This window comes from Bufo gargarizans, chromosome 3 (genome assembly GCF_014858855.1).
Source record: "Bufo gargarizans isolate SCDJY-AF-19 chromosome 3, ASM1485885v1, whole genome shotgun sequence".
NCBI classification, from domain to species: Eukaryota; Metazoa; Chordata; class Amphibia; order Anura; family Bufonidae; genus Bufo; species Bufo gargarizans.
The window spans coordinates 201,606,696-201,628,454 of record NC_058082.1 but is presented as its reverse complement, the minus strand read 5'-3'; the positions used below and the strand labels follow the sequence as shown (position 1 = coordinate 201,628,454).

Below are 21,759 nucleotides of genomic sequence, written 5' to 3'. Positions count from 1 at the left end.
GACAGGTTAAAAAAAAAAAAATTGTCAGTTACATTTTCTGGTGAAATTCAACAATTTTTGGGTCTGATGTACCACTGCTATACCGAGTAGACAGGTTAAAAAATAAAAATAAATTGTCTGTTTCATTTTTTGGTGAAATTCACAAATTTTGGGGGGTAATATACCCCTCCTCTACCTAGTTGACAGCTTAATAAATGTAAATAATTTTTCTTTAACATTTTCAGGTGACAATTTTTTTTTTCTCTCTAACATAGACCCCTGCTCTACCAAGTAGACAGGTTAATACATTTCACTAATTTTTCTGTTACATTCTTGGGTTGACATTATACAATTTTAGACGTGGATAAACCCCTGCTCTGCATAGGTGACAGGGAATAAAATGTAATAAATTCTTCAGTAATTAATGTGCGCCACATCCTTTCATTCAATGCTTAAACTTTAAAAAGTTGTTACACTTTCATGCTTTAATAATTTGTCCCATAATTCAACTCTATAATTTTAAATTCTAAAAAATTAATCCTCCCTTGGCTGTTCTCTCTTTCTCACCCTGCCTCTGTTTCCCCGCCACCCTGATCACCATGGTAGGCGCAGAAAAGAACATCGAAAGTTGATAGAGCAGATATCATATTGGATCGTCAACATCACTGGGACGTGCAACATGGTGGGGCAGTAAGTATGCACACGCCTACACGAACTGACTGACAGGGATCAGCCCCTGCAACTTCTGGGTCTCCAAATTGGGCACATGACCTGAGCTTGCCCTTTACCCCTTGGAGGTGCTGGCCTGCCCAGCAGCCCTTGTATTGTCTGAACATGTGTTTAGCACGACTGGAGGGGGTTATTACAGGTTATATTTCCCAATGTTTTGGGGTGTACCCTAATTTAAAAAATAAAATTTAAAACCAAAAAGCAGTGTAGGCTACCTCCTCCTCCACCGCCGCTTCCACCTACACCGCCACATCCACCGCCTCCTTAACCTCCTACTCCATATGGACCTCGTCCTCCTAGATCAAGATTTTTAATTTTATTTTTTACGTATTTTATGCTATTTAAAGTCATTTCCCTATCCACATTTATTTGCAGAGAACTTGCCATGCTCTTAACCACATTTTGATGCCATTTGCAGCCCTCTATCCCTTTCCATGACATTTTTACATCCATTTTAGTGCTCAAAAGTTAGGGCACCCATTGACTTCAATGGGGTTCGGGTTCGGGGTCAAGTTCGGGTTAAGTTCGGGTCCCGAACTTAAACATTTTTCCAAAGTTCGGCTGAACCCGTCGAACTCGAACATCCAGGTGTCCGCTCAACTCTAGACAACACATTTATTCAATATCCTCAGGTCATTTTCAATAATCACAAAAGGACAACTGTACAAAGAGATCTCACTTTTCCTTTTGATCTCATATCTGAGGGATCCCATGTGAGCATAACTTTGGATGATCTCAGGAAATAGATTTTTTTCAGCCTTTCTACTTCTATTAAACCTTAGATTAAGCTTATTGAATATGAAAAATAATACTTGAAATCTGTTTTACAGTTTTGCAAAAATTGTTTTAATTTAAATGCAATAGATATTTACCAAATTCACTACATATGAGATTGGTAGAGCTATGTTGGAATGACACATTTTGATCATGTGCTTGACAGATTTCAGCAATATTATTAGTTTTGTTATAAATTAAGATATATTTGAATAAAACATCTTTTCAATCCCTGTTTCTTCATTAACCCAAGGGTATTCTGTCTGTGTTCTTAATCCTTAAAGTAGCTAATTAGAATATAAGTATTGGGATGAAAAGCTCCCTGGACATCAAACATAAGCACTAATGTTCTTCATCTCTGTCATGTCTTATTAGCAATTAGCATTGTATTTTAGCAGATTTCACTTGTCTCTTTTTTTCTGGACTTCATTTCTTTTTTTCATTATCTATATGGATTTTCTGTCTTTTTCAAATGTGTTTGGAAGATGTGCTCATTTTAAATGTAGGAGGCATTTTCCAATGAAAAATGTTACCAATTTACCTGTCCAGGCTCCAGCGTTTAGGTCTGGGGTTTCAGCGTGGCCTTGCCTTGCCAGACATGCTGCCCTGCGGTGCCCCTGTAATGCACTGCCTGGTCATGCCCTTTGGTGATGCGAGCAATGGAGTGCTCGCTCTGTTCCTCCCCGCAGCACATCCATGCTGGGGGAAGAAAAGCTAGATTTCACTTGTCTCTTTTTTTTCTGGAGTTCATTTCTATTTTTCATTATCTATATGGATTTTCTGTCTTCTTCAAATGTGTTTGGAATATTTGCTCATGTTAAATGTAGGAGGCATTTTCCAATGAAAAATGTCACCAACTTACCTGTCCAGGCTCCAGCGCAGAACATCCATGCTGGGGAAGAAAAGCTATGACATGGTTTAGCTGTGAATTATTCTGATGCAGGCTGAGTTACTTCTCAGACTGCCTGCCGCATGTTAGTGCATCTTGAGTTCTGCTTCAATAGAGTGCCGAGTCTCTGGCCCTATCATATTCCGATCCAGGGTTAATAGCTCCATTTAAATCCCCTGCTGGCAATACACACTTGCCAGTTATAGGTTTCCTCTCCCTAGTTGTGCTCCAGGTTCTGTTCTATTTGCATTGAATTGGCCTGCTGCATGTCAGGGCATCTTGTGTTCTGCTCCAATGGAGTGCCAAGTCCCTAGCCCTATCAAATTCTGATCCAGGGGTTCAGTGCTCTATTTAAATCGCCTGCTGGCAATTCACGCTTGCCAGTTATAGGTTTTCTCTCCATAGCTGTGCTCCTGGTTCTGTTCTGTGTGCATTGGATTGCTTATCATATTGACCTCAGCTTGTCTTGATCACTCTGTCTCGTGATTTGGTACTGTGTTTCCCGTTTCGTTCTGACTTCAACTTGGCAATTCTGATTACCCTTTATCTTCTGATTTGGTACTGCATTGTCCGCCCAGTTCCTACTCATTCCCGTAGGACTCTGTCTCTGTGTGGTTTAGTCTGTGTGTGTGTCTGTCTTGCACTTAGGATAGTTTCACACTAGCGGCAAGGAACTCTGACAGATGAACAGCCTGTCGGATCCATGCTGCTGCTAGTGCACACGTGCCCCCGGACTACCGTACTGGCCCCATTGACTATAATGGGGGCGGGCCAGAATTCCCGCGGCAGCACGGCAAACATACCGAGAGGTGGTCGGAAAAAAGTATGACATAGTCCGGAGGCACGTGTGCACTAGCGGCAGCATGGATCCAACAGGCTGTTGACCCGCCAGAACAGCCTGCTGGAGTTCCTTGCCACTAGTGTGAAGATAGCCTTAGTAGAGTAAGGAAAGTCAACCAGTTGCAGACTTGTTACCTAGGGCTTGCACTGCAGCTCGGCAGGGAAAGCAGACTGGGTTCCAGTTAGGGCTCACTGTCTGTGTGCTCCCGTCTACTGCGCTGACAGAGAAATGTGTAAAAACCGTTCTGTAAATAAAATCATAAAATATATTTTGAATTCATAAACCACCAAAGTTTTACTATTCAAAACCCAAAGAAAATACAATTTCCTAATTGCTTATGCCAATTGTCCATAAAAATGTGGTGAATGGACTTTTTAAACAAATCAAATATTACATTTTCAGTTCGGAAAATATTATATAGTTAATAATGCAGCTAAAAAAAACTTACTGGTAAAACAATTTTTATTAGTATATTTTGTATATTCATGTTAAAAAACCAACGCTTTTGTCCATGGACTGCCTGGTATTACAGCTGAATGCTCATTCCAACCATTATCAGATATAAAGCATAGACAGGAGTAGAGCTGTTCGCTCTTTAAAGATAAATAATTGCTATCTATGATTACATCTAGTGTTGAGCGAAGTCAAGCATTCAAAGCAGATTTCAGTCCGAAGTTTAGGAAAACCTCGATTCGCAACGAATTTCCTCGTGTTTTTTGGTAACAAATCAGTTTTTCATAAAAGGGCAACTGTACACGTTACAAAGTGAAAGTAAGAAGCACGGGCACGCGAGATCATCCATAATGTCATGCCAATCCATAAATAGCCATTCCCTATGATTTCACAGCCCCATAAAACCCTCATCCCATGTGGTCACCACCATTGTCCTATGAGCTGAGCATACGGAGAGAAGTGGCATGCGCTCATGCACTAGGGACAGTGTTGCTGAGAATAATTAATAGAAGAATATTGAAGGGTAAAAATGATGGCTTTACTTCTCCCAAATCATCCTTCAAATTCTCCATGTCCTAGAAATATCAGCAAGATGCACAGACAGGAGGAACTGCATATTCCTGATAACATATATACATTGATATCAGATGATGTAGAAAAGGAGGAAAAGCAGATGGCAGAAGAAGGCATCACACCTGTAGGACAGGAGAGCGCTGGGGTTGGAGAAGTGTGTATGCCAGAGCTGATTAATATTTAGTGTTTACTGTCAAATAACTTGCATGAGATTGCAGGCAAGAACAGCAATATTATGCATATTGTTCCTCCACCTAACCAGCCAAACCCCATACCAGGAACAGTCTCTGTGTGCTGCATGGCAATTAACAATGTAGAAGGACTATGCAGTGCAGTATTAATTATTAAATAAAAGGCAGCTGCGGGTGAATTGGGGGTGAAGGTTCTTCACTGCTCTGTGGGGGCTCTGTGTGGCTATAACTTAGGCTGGGTATACCTGATTTATAGCAATTTATGACAAATTAAGGCTACATTCACACTCGAGTTTTGTTCGTAATACAACCGTCTGCAATCTGTTCAGAACGGATTTGTTTGTATTATCTTTAATAGTGTTGAGCGCGAATGGAGACTGAACTGATGCAAACTGATGCATTCTGAGAGGATGCTTTTCCATTGAGAATGCATTAGAATGCAAACTGATCCATTTTGGACTGCATGTGAGAGGCCTGAATAGATCTCACAAACGGAATATGACGAATATTCTAAAAAACAAATATATAGCACTATATTCTAAATAGTGCTATATATTCAAAAAACTTTAGAAGTCCAGCTCATAACATATAACAGAGGGATCTTGATTTCATCGCAAATTTTAATCGCTAATATCGCCACTTCGAAAATTTGCGAATATTTAGAATATAGTGCTATATATTCGTATTCGCGAATAGTGTTGAATATTCTAATCGCTAATTTATCCTGAATATATTACATTGCTGATTTTTGCAATCAAATAAACAATGACTGGAGATCACAAATTCTAAAATTTGCAAATTTATGGCGAATATTTGGCCAAAAATTAGCAAAACATTGCGAATTCTAATATTGTGTATGCCACTCATCACAAATTTTTAACATAGCCAAGACAGATATGTCTTGAACACCATTGAAAGTCAATGGAGGACAGATCCGTTTTCTATTGTGCCAGATTGTGTCAATGAAAACGGATCCGTCCCCATTGACTTACATTGTGTGCCAGGACGGATCTATTTGGCTCAATTTCATCAGACGGACACCATAACGCTGCAAGCAGCGTTTTGGTGTCCGTCTCCAAAGCGGAATGGAGACTGAACTGATGCAAACTGATGCATTCTAAGAGGAGGCTTTTCCATTGAGAATGCATTAGAATGCAAACTGATCCATTTTGGCCTGCATGTGAGAGGCCTGAACAGATCTCACAAACGGAATATGACGAATATTCTAAAAAACAAATATATAGCACTATATTCTATATAGTGCTATATATTCAAAAAACTTTAGAAGTCCAGCTAATAGCATATAACAAAGGGATCTTGATTTCAGCGGTTAAAAACTTCCAAAACAGGATACAACATCCCTCTGTTTTTATGCTATTAGCTGGACTTCTAAAGTTTTTTATTTATTTTTATTTCCATTGGAGCGGCTAAGCCCAGGGGCCGTTGTCCGTGCTCAGCTTAAACAGGTAGCTGGTGAGAGCTGCTTTTTTCTAAAAACTCTTAGTGCTATATATTCATTTTTTAGAATAGTATTAATTTTTTCCATCTGAAGTCATGATTCCTTTCAAATCAAGCAACAAATCTTGTCAAGCAACTTAAGCAGGGAGGAATCATAACTTTAGATAGAAAAAAATTATGAATATTCTCAAAAAGAAATGTATAGCACTATTTAGAATATAGTGCTATATATTCCTTTTTGACCCACGCCTGTATTGATCGCGTAATATTGGCATATAACGCGATCGCTGCATAGCAGATTTTTCAAGTAAAAAAAAAGTAGAATATAGCGAATATTTGAATTTGCGAATATTCACTGAATATTCTTCTAAATATTTGTGAAAAAACACAAATTTGAATATGCCCCCTTCCGCTCATCACTACAAGCAAAGTGGCCAAATCAAATTTTTCAAAAGTTAGCTCATCTCTAATTATTTCAATCAAAGTACTTATAGTTGTAAATAAATATTCACTTTTCATTATACCCACATTGTTATTTCTAGTGACTATTTCAAATAGAGGTTGCTGCTATTTTGAATACACTAATGGCAGCCAGCCTTTATTGAAATGGTTTCTCAAAGTTACCAAAGAAATGGAACTTGTCAAAATAACAATAAAATACAATGTTAAAGTCCTACAGGAGTGTTTGGAAAATGAAGCAATGATGACTGTGTTCATTTACCCTTAATGTTTCTATGAAGTAATGTAAAAGTGTAGATTGTCTTGATACCATTCTTGGTTTGGTGTCCTGCAATAAGTATTTAAAATTATTTGGTAAATGATGTGATCTCACGCTAAGTTTGGTAATACATTTGTGACTTTTCTTGTTCTTTTACAGTACATCTTATTTACTTATGTGTAAGAAAAAAAAGTTAGGAAATATTGAAACACTATTTCTCAAATGTTTCAAAAACAGATTTAGGGCTCATGCCCACGGCTGTTGCTCCGCAATGCCCATGGCGGGTCCACAATACACAGGGCACCGGCCGTGTGCATTCCGTGTGGTTCCGTTCTGTGCTTCCATTCTGCAAAAAAGTAGTGCACGCACTACTTTTTTGAATGGGTCCGTGAGCCGCATGCAGCTGCCCCACGGTCATGCCTGCGCATTGCGGACCGCAATTTGTGATCTGCAGCACGGGCAGAGCCCTTAGGCTGAGCTCACATTTCAGTTATTTGGTCAGTTATTTCCATCATATTGTGAGCCAAAACCAGTAGTGAAACCTACTCAGAAATCAGGTGTAAAGCCTCGATTACATTTCCTCTCCATGTCAGTGTCACGTCCATAAAAAAATGTGCTTCATCCGTGAAGCTATCGTGAAGGTTCTGTGGTTGGTCCGTGTGTCCATTTTTACCATCTGTGTGTCATCTGTAATTCACTGACGTTGCTCAGCTGAAAATGAATTTCCAAAGAATCTCCTATTAGTCTTCAGTGAAAAACGGATGCAGCACGGACACAACACGGATATGTGTCAGTGATTTTCACCGACCCATAGACTTCAATATGCATGCTTGATCTGCATCACGGATCAAAGTATTGCATGTCCCTGTGAGTTTTTTTTACTGACCCATGGTCAGTTTAAATATAATGAAATGTGAACAAACACATTTAAATCATTGGGTACGTGTACTGTCGGCAGAAAATCAGTGAAAAACGGAATGTGAACAAGGCCTAATGGAAAGATTTGCACCTGTTCTGTGTTTTTGACCCGCACCTGTTTTTGGCTTACAGTAACTGATGGGAAAAACTGATCAAATAACTGAAGTGTGAACGGATCTGCAAAAAACATGGATGACGTCCGTGTGCATTCCTTATTTTGTGGAAAGATACAGCTGGCCCCTAATAGAATTGTAATAGCCTTGTCCGTTATGCGGACTATAATAGGACATGTTCGTATTTCCATTCCGAAAAAAAATAGGACATACGGAAAAGGAATGCACATGAGTACCTTCCATTTTTTTTGCAGACCCATTGAAATGAATGGTTCCACATACGGTCTGTAAAAACACGGACACAGAAAGAAAATAAATTTGCGTGCATGAGCCCTGAATGATCTATTTAAATAGGCTTAGATACCAAAAATATTATAGAGAGATAGTGTTGGGTTGAAATGTTGCTTTTTGCGGTGATAAAGCCGTTCTACTGACCCCTATGCAGTGAAATAGCTGCTCCTCTATTGGAACTAGACCCAGATAGACCTCATGCACATGATCATAGTTTTGGTCTGCATCTGATCTGCATTTTTTGCAGATCGGATGCGGACCCATTATTTCAATTGGACCGCAAAAGTTGTGGACAGCACAGTGTGTGTTGGCTGCATCTGTTTGTCTTTTTGGCGGCCTTCCAAAAAAGATAGAACATGTCCTTTACTAATCTGTTTTGTGATCAAGTATAAGACTTTTCTAGAGGAAATAAAAAAAAATGGTGGCATGCACATGGCCGGGATTAAACCTTACACAACAAAATGACTGACATAAAATTTTAATAGTTTACGTTGGTGTTAATTTTCATAGTCAAAGAATAAGTAGAAGTTATTTTTTAAAAATGTTTGCAGTTTCCCCCAAATAAAAAATAAAAAAATAAAAATAACTTACAAAATATGTGTCTCCAAAAAAAGTTGCAAAAATTATTTTGATGGAGCCGTTTGCACCACCATGTGCAGTAAATCTTGAAAAAGTGACTGGTTATTAAGGCATTTCATTAAAGGGTTAACCAATCAGTGCTTTCCCTGCTGGTAAGAGAAAGTGCCTACTGGTTATTGCGGGGCATCTATAGCTTGAGGGCAGGAGGTGGTAATAACCAGTGTGCACCATCCTCTGCAGTGATGGAATTTATGAAATGAGGCAGGATGGAAGGATATGTTGCCACTTAAAGGGGCTTTCCAGTAAAAAAGTTTTTTTTTAACAAGTTCCTGCAGCATGGCCCCTAAGACAAAAGATTCAGATGTAAACAGAATGGGGACCAGGAGATGGAGGCAGCAGGGGCAGCGCAGAGGACCAGAGCAGTGATTTTTCCAGGAAATCACTTTCCTATTATATATAATGTGTAATCAGGGATGTGTGGGCGATAATTAATAGATATGAACAAGAGAGGAATGACTGTGATCATTCCTCCCCATTCACTTTGCATCAGCCTGTGTTATAAATTGATGCAAATAAGTGTGTGTGTGAGGGGCCTTGAAACAGAGCAATGTGACAGTGCGGCCCTTAGACCAAAAAAGGTTGTAGACAGCTGGTGTAAGTACTATAATATCCAAGCAAATGGACCCTAATGCCAAAACTGTGTTTCTCTTTGGCTTCTTCCAAGGGGAATAAGACACATGTTGGGGCATGAGGGCTTGTTTGTTTGGTCTGTAATATCATATTACTTACACTTACAACGTGATATCTCAGTATACCAAGGTAAGTGTATCTGCAATACATATTTTGGCCAAAATATGGCAGCAGACTGTAAGGCAAATAAAAACAACTGTATGCTGTCTTCCTCCTCTGTATCTCTACAGCTAATGTAATATATCAGGCTGGTTTGAAATCTGTAAAAAAAACACAGATGGGCGCACCATAGGGTAATTCTGTGGGTATATATTGATATATGGAGAGAGATGGTAAGGCTCACCTTATATGGTTGTGCAAGGATAGGCACAACACTATTGTAGGTATTATCAAACAAGCCTGGATGTCTGGATAGGGCGGTCTGCAGCCACGGGATCACAGAAGATCTTCAAACGGAGAAGCCTGGAGCCCCCAAGAAGATAATAGTATAAAGGAACAAAAACACGTCCCACGGCGCGAATTACCGTCAGCCAGTCACCAGGATCAAGAAGAAATCTTTTTATTGCAGCGATACAACGCGTTTCGGGGAATCACTCCCCTTCATCAGGTACACAGAGCTGCACAAAGTAACAGCACAAGGCTACACATATTTATACTTACAAACATACCGCCCTTAAAGGGTCACAGGGTCAGAAGGGAGGAGATTTGGGTGTTGCCTAAATGATCAGTGGCAAATATAATGTGCATATCTGCAAGCTCTCATAATGAGCCGCCGATGTGCACATTAGAAACACATTTGTATTATATAAAGCTAGAAAAGCACACTGAAAATAGTCCGTTTTGTAAGTGACCTCAAAACAATACGCCCATATGGGGGCCGACCCTATGAGGTGTGCAATAGCAAACGCATCACAGGTTTCTAATCAAATAAGGCGATTGTAAAGTTCTATCAAGACTCTAGGACCTGTGTCACATGACCGGATCCCAGTCACGTGAGAGCCGTTGCTCGGTCACAAGGTAACAAAAGTGGTGAGGGGGCCGTCCTCTCTAAAGAAGCTAGCTCACGTCACTCAACCTGGTATCACATGGCTCACATCACGTGAGTAAGATCCGATCATGTGAGAGCCGTTACCTAGTTACAGGGACACTTGAATGGTGAGAGAGCCGTCTGACTTGCATTTCTATAACCGCACATCGCATAGTCAGGTAGAAACTTATCAGAGTCGTTTTTATAAAACAGAGGGCGCTCTCACTGGAAATCTACTGTGATTCAACAGAAAAAGAACATTTAGAACATTCACAAAAATAGAGGAGGGGAGGAAAAAGAAAAGCATATATTGTGAAGATCACATACATATAATGTTGCCCTACAGATACAATAACTAGATTCCTATAAAATAAACAATGTTATTAAACATAAATAGGAAGTGGCATGATACGACCTTAAAAAGATTTAAAAAATTGAAAAATTGATATATATATAAAGGTCTACAGCACCCGCTCTTCCCAGGTGGTCTCCCATCCAAGTACTGGCCGAGCCCAACCCTGCTTTGCTTCTGAGATCGGACGAGATCAGGCGTACCCAGGGTGGCATGGCCAATAAATAAAGGAAGGGAAATATAAAATCTGATACTCCTTTTAAGAAAAGAATTAAATAATTTTAGCCACTTATTAGGTTTCTAATTAAGAAAGTCCTTCTACTAAAAGAATATTAATATTAAGAATTAAAAATATATAAAAAGAATTTTTATGTGATTGGGACGTCATCCAATCAAATCACATAATAAATTGACATTAGTCATGCAGGATTTGGGGGATACAGGTGGGTGCATGCGTGCAGTTGGTAAAAGTACACACGCATGCCACCACTATCCCAAAATACCTGATGATTGACAAACATCACCAATTGGTGGCGTGGTTGTCACCCTATTATTTTATCAGAAAGAAGAAGTTCAAGACAGCAGTAATGTAGTTAAGGGTCTGGATCTAATAGAGAAAAGACAAACATCTATTACTCATATTTTCCCTTTCCAATGATGACAGGGTGTATATATCATCAATTTATAGATTGATTTCAAATGCCTCATTAAGACCCTGGGGGCTCAGGCTATTAAGTTTATAGATCCAGAACATTTCACGTCTTTTGATTGTTTGTGTAATGTTCCGGGTGTCAGCATGAATTTTCTCTATAGGTATTACAAAAATACTTGAAAAAAGACCCTGATGTTTATCCGCAATATGTCTTGATACACTGTGCTGCATAAATTTCTTCTTAGTGTTTGAACGGTGTTTGTTCAACCTATTCCGTAACGTCTGTGTGGTGCGACCGACGTACTGTAATCCACATTGGCATTCCAGCACGTAGATCACATTATTTGACCCACAGTCCATTGGTTGCTTAATATTAAAAATTTCCCCAGTAGTATTACTACGAAAAGAGGTAGAGTTACGTATAGAAAGGCAACATAGACATTTAGATTGTCTACATTTAGTACTGCCCACTGGTCTAGATGGTATAAATGAACTAATGTTCGACCCAGTTGCTTTTTGATGGAATTTACGTAATTTAGTAGGTGCTAACAAATTTTTTAGGGTTTTAGCTCTCCTAAAAGTTAGGGGCGGGTGGCTTGGTAGGGATTTGCCTATGTATGGGTCTTTTTTTAATAATATGCCAATATTTGGAAAGGATATTTCTCACGTCCTTATGATTACCACTATAAGTAGTAATAAAGTTGGTACCCCATTTAATATTTTGCTGTTTGTCCTTTGCCTGATCTTTCTGGTTGGCTAATAGGCAATTTTCTTGTGTAAGAGCCTTGGCTCGATTAAAAGCCGCCTCAATAACCCTATGAGGATAACCTTTTTTCTGAAATCTTCTCCGAATGATTTCACTCTGTGAGATGAAATCCCTAGTTAGCGAACAGTTCCTCCTTAATCTCTTAAATTGACTAAAAGGGATATTTGTCTTCCATTTTTTAAAATGGAGACTTGAATACTCAAGATAACTATTGCAATCGACCTTTTTAAAGAACGTACGTGTTATAATTTTGTCACCAACAGCATTCATTTCTAAGTCCAAGAATTCAATTCTTGAACGGTCATGTGTCCCGGATAAAGTGATACCCCAATTAGAGGAATTCAAGTATTGAATAAAGCCCATAATGGAATCAGAATCTCCATCCCATATGAAAAACAAGTCGTCTATATAACGACGATATAATACAATATTATCCGACCACTGGGTGGACTTATAAATGTACTGATCTTCAAACACTCCCATGAAAAGGTTCGCAAAACTGGGCGCGAAACGCGTACCCATTGCAGTACCTTTGCACTGGAGGTATAGTTGTTCACCAAAAGAAAATGTATTATGTGTCAGGATAAATTGAATGGATTTCAATATAAACGACTTTTGATCAACAGGTACAGAATAATCTTTACCAAGGAAAGAATCAACACATTTTATTCCCAATTCATGATTGATATTTGAATATAGGGCCGCAACATCAAGGGCTATCCACGAATATGTATCTTTCCATGTGATTCCTTGGAGTGTAGTTATTAAAGAAGTGGAATCTTTCAAATAGGAAGGTAACTGAATTACATATTTCTGTAGCAAGATGTCCACATAGTGGGACAAATTGCAAGTCAGAGAGGATATCCCAGATATGATGGGGCGGCCCGGAGGATTCTGGACATCCTTATGGATTTTGGGTAGATGGTAAAAAAGTGCCATTACTGAGTCTGTTTTCAAAATGTATTCTTGTTCTTTTTTACTCAGTATGTGTTTTGCAGAGTCAATCAGGGTCCTCAGTGCAATCTTATGTTCCCCAGACGGGTCTTTGTCTAGAGGAAGATAATAATCGGTATCCGACAGAATGTGGAGAGCTTCTTTAACGTAGTCATCTCTATTTTGGATGACCACGCCTCCACCCTTGTCGGCATTACGGATGACTATTGAGTAGGGATGAGCGAACTCGAACTGTATAGTTCGGGTTCGTACCGAATTTTGGGGTGTCCGTGACACGGACCCGAACCCGGACATTTTCGTAAAAGTCCGGGTTCGGGTTCGGTGTTCGTCGCTTTCTTCGCGCTTTTGTGACGCTTTCTTGGCGCTTTTTGAAAGGCTGCAAAGCAGCCAATCAACAAGCGTCATACTACTTGCCCCAAGAGGCCATCACAGCCATGCCTACTATTGGCATGGCTGTGATTGGCCAGAGCACCATGTGACCCAGCCTCTATTTAAGCTGGAGTCACATAGCGCCGCCCGTCACTCTGCTCTGATTAGCGTAGGGAGAGGTTGCGGCTGCGACAGTAGGGCGAGATTAGGCAGATTAACTCCTCCAAAGGACTTGATTAACTGATCGATCTGCAGCTGTGGATCATTGAGCTGCTGATCCTCAATTGCTCACTGTTTTTAGGCTGCACAGACCGTTTGTCAGTCACATTTTTCTGGGGTGATCGGCGGCCATTTTGTGTCTTGTGGTGCGCCAGCACAAGCTGCGACCAAGTGCATTTAACCCTCAATGGTGTGGTTGTTTTTTGGCTAAAGCCTACATCAGGGTGAAGCTGTCACACCAAGTGCATTTAACCAGCAATAGTCTGTTCATTTTTTGGCCATATACAAAATCAGGGGCAAGCTGCGCCTGTCACCAAGTGCATTTAACCCTCAATGGTGTGGTTGTTTTTTGGCTAAAGCCTACATCAGGGTGAAGCTGTCACACCAAGTGCATTTAACCAGCAATAGTCTGTTCATTTTTTGGCCATATACTAAATCAGGGGCAAGCTGCGCCTGTCACCAAGTGCATTTAACCCTCAATGGTGTGGTTGTTTTTTGGCTAAAGCCTACATCAGGGTGAAGCTGTCACACCAAGTGCATTTAACCAGCAATAGTCTGTTTATTTTTTGGCCATATCCCAGTCTAATTCTGTCACTAAATCCATACCGGTCACCCAGCGCCTAAATACTAGGCCTCAAATTTATATCCAGCTAAATCTGTCCCTAGTGCTGTAGCTGGGCGAGTTATTTAGTGTCCGTTCAAGCACATTTCTTGTTCTGGGTTGAAATACAATTCCCAATTTAGCAATTTCATAATTTAGTGGTTTCTGCTATATCAGAGCTATTTGAAATCTATCCCTAAAAGGGTATATAATATTCAAGGTGCACATTGGGTCATTCAGAATAACTTCACACACACCCGCTACTGTGTATTTCCAAGTCTAATTCTGGCACTAAACCCATACCTGTCACCCAGCGCCTAAATACTAGGCCTCAAATTTATATCCCGCTAAATCTGTCCTTAGTGCTGTAGCTGGGCGAGTTATTTAGTGTCCGTTCAAGCACATTTCTTGTTCTGGGTTGAAATACAATTCCCAATTTAGCAATTTCATAATTTAGTGGTTTCTGCTATATCAGAGCTATTTGAAATCTATCCCTAAAAGGGTATATAATATTCAAGGTGCACATTGGGTCATTCAGAATAACTTCACACACACCCGCTACTGTGTATTTCCAAGTCTAATTCTGGCACTAAACCCATACCTGTCACCCAGCGCCTAAATACTAGGCCTCAAATTTATATCCCGCTAAATCTGTCCTTAGTGCTGTAGCTGGGCGAGTTATTTAGTGTCCGTTCAAGCACATTTCTTGTTCTGGGTTGAAATACAATTCCCAATTTAGCAATTTCATAATTTAGTGGTTTCTGCTATATCAGAGCTATTTGAAATCTATCCCTAAAAGGGTATATAATATTCAAGGTGCACATTGGGTCATTCAGAATAACTTCACACACACCCGCTACTGTGTATTTCCAAGTCTAATTCTGGCACTAAACCCATACCTGTCACCCAGCGCCTAAATACTAGGCCTCAAATTTATATCCCGCTAAATCTGTCCTTAGTGCTGTAGCTGGGCGAGTTATTTAGTGTCCGTTCAAGCACATTTCTTGTTCTGGGTTGAAATACAATTCCCAATTTAGCAATTTCATAATTTAGTGGTTTCTGCTATATCAGAGCTATTTGAAATCTATCCCTAAAAGGGTATATAATATTCAAGGTGCACATTGGGTCATTCAGAATAACTTCACACACACCCGCTACTGTGTATTTCCAAGTCTAATTCTGGCACTAAACCCATACCTGTCACCCAGCGCCTAAATACTAGGCCTTAAATTTATATCCCGCTAAATCTGTCCTTAGTGCTGTAGCTGGGCGAGTTATTTAGTGTCCGTTCAAGCACATTTCTTGTTCTGGGTTGAAATACAATTCCCAATTTAGCAATTTCATAATTTAGTGGTTTCTGCTATATCAGAGTTATTTGAAATCTATCCCTAAAAGGGTATATAATATTCAAGGTGCACATTGGGTCATTCAGAATAACTTCACACACACCCGCTACTGTGTATTTCCAAGTCTAATTCTGGCACTAAACCCATACCTGTCACCCAGCGCCTAAATACTAGGCCTCAAATTTATATCCCGCTAAATCTGTCCTTAGTGCTGTAGCTGGGCGAGTTATTTAGTGTCCGTTCAAGCACATTTCTTGTTCTGGGTTGAAATACAATTCCCAATTTAGCAATTTCATAATTTAGTGGTTTCTGCTATATCAGAGCTATTTGAAATCTATCCCTAAAAGGGTATATAATATTCAAGGTGCACATTGGGTCATTCAGAATAACTTCACACACACCCGCTACTGTGTATTTCCAAGTCTAATTCTGGCACTAAACCCATACCTGTCACCCAGCGCCTAAATACTAGGCCTCAAATTTATATCCCGCTAAATCTGTCCTTAGTGCTGTAGCTGGGCGAGTTATTTAGTGTCCGTTCAAGCACATTTCTTGTTCTGGGTTGAAATACAATTCCCAATTTAGCAATTTCATAATTTAGTGGTTTCTGCTATATCAGAGCTATTTGAAATCTATCCCTAAAAGGGTATATAATATTCAAGGTGCACATTGGGTCATTCAGAATAACTTCACACACACCCGCTACTGTGTATTTCCAAGTCTAATTCTGGCACTAAACCCATACCTGTCACCCAGCGCCTAAATACTAGGCCTCAAATTTATATCCCGCTAAATCTGTCCTTAGTGCTGTAGCTGGGCGAGTTATTTAGTGTCCGTTCAAGCACATTTCTTGTTCTGGGTTGAAATACAATTCCCAATTTAGCAATTTCATAATTTAGTGGTTTCTGCTATATCAGAGCTATTTGAAATCTATCCCTAAAAGGGTATATAATATTCAAGGTGCACATTGGGTCATTCAGAATAACTTCACACACACCCGCTACTGTGTATTTCCAAGTCTAATTCTGGCACTAAACCCATACCTGTCACCCAGCGCCTAAATACTAGGCCTCAAATTTATATCCCGCTAAATCTGTCCTTAGTGCTGTAGCTGGGCGAGTTATTTAGTGTCCGTTCAAGCACATTTCTTGTTCTGGGTTGAAATACAATTCCCAATTTAGCAATTTCATAATTTAGTGGTTTCTGCTATATCAGAGCTATTTGAAATCTATCCCTAAAAGGGTATATAATATTCAAGGTGCACATTGGGTCATTCAGAATAACTTCACACACACCCGCTACTGTGTATTTCCAAGTCTAATTCTGGCACTAAACCCATACCTGTCACCCAGCGCCTAAATACTAGGCCTCAAATTTATATCCCGCTAAATCTGTCCTTAGTGCTGTAGCTGGGCGAGTTATTTAGTGTCCGTTCAAGCACATTTCTTGTTCTGGGTTGAAATACAATTCCCAATTTAGCAATTTCATAATTTAGTGGTTTCTGCTATATCAGAGCTATTTGAAATCTATCCCTAAAAGGGTATATAATATTCAAGGTGCACATTGGGTCATTCAGAATAACTTCACACACACCCGCTACTGTGTATTTCCAAGTCTAATTCTGGCACTAAACCCATACCTGTCACCCAGCGCCTAAATACTAGGCCTCAAATTTATATCCCGCTAAATCTGTCCTTAGTGCTGTAGCTGGGCGAGTTATTTAGTGTCCGTTCAAGCACATTTCTTGTTCTGGGTTGAAATACAATTCCCAATTTAGCAATTTCATAATTTAGTGGTTTCTGCTATATCAGAGCTATTTGAAATCTATCCCTAAAAGGGTATATAATATTCAAGGTGCACATTGGGTCATTCAGAATAACTTCACACACACCCGCTACTGTGTATTTCCAAGTCTAATTCTGGCACTAAACCCATACCTGTCACCCAGCGCCTAAATACTAGGCCTCAAATTTATATCCCGCTAAATCTGTCCTTAGTGCTGTAGCTGGGCGAGTTATTTAGTGTCCGTTCAAGCACATTTCTTGTTCTGGGTTGAAATACAATTCCCAATTTAGCAATTTCATAATTTAGTGGTTTCTGCTATATCAGAGCTATTTGAAATCTATCCCTAAAAGGGTATATAATATTCAAGGTGCACATTGGGTCATTCAGAATAACTTCACACACACCCGCTACTGTGTATTTCCAAGTCTAATTCTGGCACTAAACCCATACCTGTCACCCAGCGCCTAAATACTAGGCCTCAAATTTATATCCCGCTAAATCTGTCCTTAGTGCTGTAGCTGGGCGAGTTATTTAGTGTCCGTTCAAGCACATTTCTTGTTCTGGGTTGAAATACAATTCCCAATTTAGCAATTTCATAATTTAGTGGTTTCTGCTATATCAGAGCTATTTGAAATCTATCCCTAAAAGGGTATATAATATTCAAGGTGCACATTGGGTCATTCAGAATAACTTCACACACACCCGCTACTGTGTATTTCCAAGTCTAATTCTGGCACTAAACCCATACCTGTCACCCAGCGCCTAAATACTAGGCCTCAAATTTATATCCCGCTAAATCTGTCCTTAGTGCTGTAGCTGGGCGAGTTATTTAGTGTCCGTTCAAGCACATTTCTTGTTCTGGGTTGAAATACAATTCCCAATTTAGCAATTTCATAATTTAGTGGTTTCTGCTATATCAGAGCTATTTGAAATCTATCCCTAAAAGGGTATATAATATTCAAGGTGCACATTGGGTCATTCAGAATAACTTCACACACACCCGCTACTGTGTATTTCCAAGTCTAATTCTGGCACTAAACCCATACCTGTCACCCAGCGCCTAAATACTAGGTCTCAAATTTATATCCCGCTAAATCTGTCCTTAGTGCTGTAGCTGGGCGAGTTATTTAGTGTCCGTTCAAGCACATTTCTTGTTCTGGGTTGAAATACAATTCCCAATTTAGCAATTTCATAATTTAGTGGTTTCTGCTATATCAGAGCTATTTGAAATCTATCCCTAAAAGGGTATATAATATTCAAGGTGCACATTGGGTCATTCAGAATAACTTCACACACACCCGCTACTGTGTATTTCCAAGTCTAATTCTGGCACTAAACCCATACCTGTCACCCAGCGCCTAAATACTAGGCCTCAAATTTATATCCCGCTAAATCTGTCCTTAGTGCTGTAGCTGGGCGAGTTATTTAGTGTCCGTTCAAGCACATTTCTTGTTCTGGGTTGAAATACAATTCCCAATTTAGCAATTTCATAATTTAGTCGTTTCTGCTATATCAGAGCTATTTGAAATCTATCCCTAAAAGGGTAGATCATATTGAAGGTGCACATAGGGTCATTCAGAATAACTTCACACACACGCTTCTGTGCATTTCCAAGTCTAATTCTGTCACTAAATCCATACCGGTCACCCAGCGCCTAAATACTAGGCCTCAAATTTATATCCCGCTGAATTTGAATACAATACATTGGGCCAAATAATATATTTGTTGTTGTGGTGAACCATAACAATGAGAAAAACATCTAGTAAGGGACGCGGACGTGGACATGGTCGTGGTGGTGTTAGTGGACCCTCTGGTGCTGGGAGAGGACGTGGCCGTTCTGCCACATCCACACGTCCTAGTGTACCAACTACCTCAGGTCCCAGTAGCCGCCAGAATTTACAGCGATATATGGTGGGGCCCAATGCCGTTCTAAGGATGGTAAGGCCTGAGCAGGTACAGGCATTAGTCAATTGGGTGGCCGACAGTGGATCCAGCACGTTCACATTATCTCCCACCCAGTCTTCTGCAGAAAGCGCACAGATGGCGCCTGAAAACCAACCCCATCAGTCTGTCACATCACCCCCATGCATACCAGGGAAACTGTCTCAGCCTCAAGTTATGCAGCAGTCTCTTATGCTGTTTGAAGACTCCGCTGGCAGGGTTTCCCAAGGGCATCCACCTAGCCCTTCCCCAGCGGTGAAAGACATAGAATGCACTGACGCACAACCACTTATGTTTCCTGATGATGAGGACATGGGAATACCACCTCAGCATGTCTCTGATGATGACGAAACACAGGTGCCAACTGCTGCGTCTTTCTGCAGTGTGCAGACTGAACAGGAGGTCAGGGATCAAGACTGGGTGGAAGACGATGCAGGGGACGATGAGGTCCTAGACCCCACATGGAATGAAGGTCGTGCCACTGACTTTCACAGTTCGGAGGAAGAGGCAGTGGTGAGACCGAGCCAACAGCGTAGCAAAAGAGGGAGCAGTGGGCAAAAGCAGAACACCCGCCGCCAAGAGACTCCGCCTGCTACTGACCGCCGCCATCTGGGACCGAGCACCCCAAAGGCAGCTTCAAGGAGTTCCCTGGCATGGCACTTCTTCAAACAATGTGCTGACGACAAGACCCGAGTGGTTTGCACGCTGTGCCATCAGAGCCTGAAGCGAGGCATTAACGTTCTGAACCTGAGCACAACCTGCATGACCAGGCACCTGCATGCAAAGCATGAACTGCAGTGGAGTAAACACCTTAAAACCAAGGAAGTCACTCAGGCTCCCCCTGCTACCTCTTCTGCTGCTGCCGCCTCGGCCTATTCTGCTGCTGCCGCCTCGGCCTCTTCCTCCGCCTCTGGAGGAACGTTGGCACCTGCCGCCCAGCAAACAGGGGATGTACCACCAACACCACCACCACCACCTCCGTCACCAAGCGTCTCAACCATGTCACACGCCAGCGTTCAGCTCTCCATCTCACAAACATTTGATAGAAAGCGTAAATTCCCACCTAGCCACCCTCGATCCCTGGCCCTGAATGCCAGCATTTCTAAACTACTGGCCTATGAAATGCTGTCATTTAGGCTGGTGGACACAGACAGCTTCAAACAGCTCATGTCGCTTGCTGTCCCACAGTATGTTGTTCCCAGCCGGCACTACTTCTCCAAGAGAGCCGTGCCTTCCCTGCACAACCAAGTATCCGATAAAATCAAGTGTGCACTGCGCAACGCCATCTGTGGCAAGGTCCACCTAACCACAGATACGTGGACCAGTAAGCACGGCCAGGGACGCTATATCTCCCTAACTGCACACTGGGTAAATGTAGTGGCAGCTGGGCCCCAGGCGGAGAGCTGTTTGGCGCACGTCCTTCCGCCGCCAAGGATCGCAGGGCAACATTCTTTGCCTCCTGTTGCCACCTCCTCCTTCTCGGCTTCCTCCTCCTCTTCTTCCACCTGCTCATCCAGTCAGCCACACACCTTCACCACCAACTTCAGCACAGCCCGGGGTAAACGTCAGCAGGCCATTCTGAAACTCATATGTTTGGGGGACAGGCCCCACACCGCACAGGAGTTGTGGCGGGGTATTGAACAACAGACCGACGAGTGGTTGCCGGTGAGCCTCAAGCCCGGCCTGGTGGTGTGTGATAATGGGCGAAATCTCGTTGCAGCTCTGGGACTAGCCAATTTGACGCACATCCCTTGCTTGGCGCATGTGCTGAATTTGGTGGTGCAGAAGTTCATTCACAACTACCCCGACATGTCAGAGCTGCTGCATAAAGTGCGGGCCGTCTGTTCGCGCTTCCGGCGTTCACATCCTGCTGCTGCTCGCCTGTCTGCGCTACAGCGTAACTTCGGCCTTCCCGCTCACCGCCTCATATGCGACGTGCCCACCAGGTGGAACTCCACCTTGCACATGCTGGACAGACTGTGCGAGCAGCAGCAGGCCATAGTGGAGTTTCAGCTGCAGCACGCACGGGTCAGTCGCACTACAGAACAGCACCACTTCACCACCAATGACTGGGCCTCCATGCGAGACCTGTGTGCCCTGTTGCGCTGTTTCGAGTACTCCACCAACATGGCCAGTGGCGATGACACCGTTATCAGCGTTACAATACCACTTCTATGTCTCCTTGAGAAAACACTTAGGGCGATGATGGAAGAGGAGGTGGCCCAGGAGGAGGAGGAGGAGGAGGAGAAAGAGGGGTCATTTTTAGCACTTTCAGGCCAGTCTCTTCGAAGTGACTCAGAGGGAGGTTTTTGGCAACAGCAGAGGCCAGGTACAAATGTGGCCAGCCAGGGCCCACTACTGGAGGACGAGGAGGACGAGGATGAGGAGGAGGTGGAGGAGGATGAGGATGAAGCATGGTCACAGCGGGGTGGCACCCAACGCAGCTCGGGTCCATCACTGGTGCGTGGCTGGGGGGAAAGGCAGGACGATGACGATACGCCTCCCACAGAGGACAGCTTGTCCTTATCCCTGGGCAGCCTGGCACACATGA

At 41.7% G+C, this 21,759-nt stretch overlaps 1 protein-coding gene and 1 pseudogene across 4 annotated transcripts in view; one reads left to right on the top strand and one right to left on the bottom strand.

The window, feature by feature from the left end:
* The window catches only part of GABRG3 (gamma-aminobutyric acid type A receptor subunit gamma3), a 1,148,957-nt gene that overhangs the window by 669,402 nt on the left and 457,796 nt on the right, over positions 1 to 21,759 (top strand). The window lies entirely within an intron of this gene.
* LOC122933566 lies at positions 10,682 to 10,800 on the bottom strand (annotated as a pseudogene).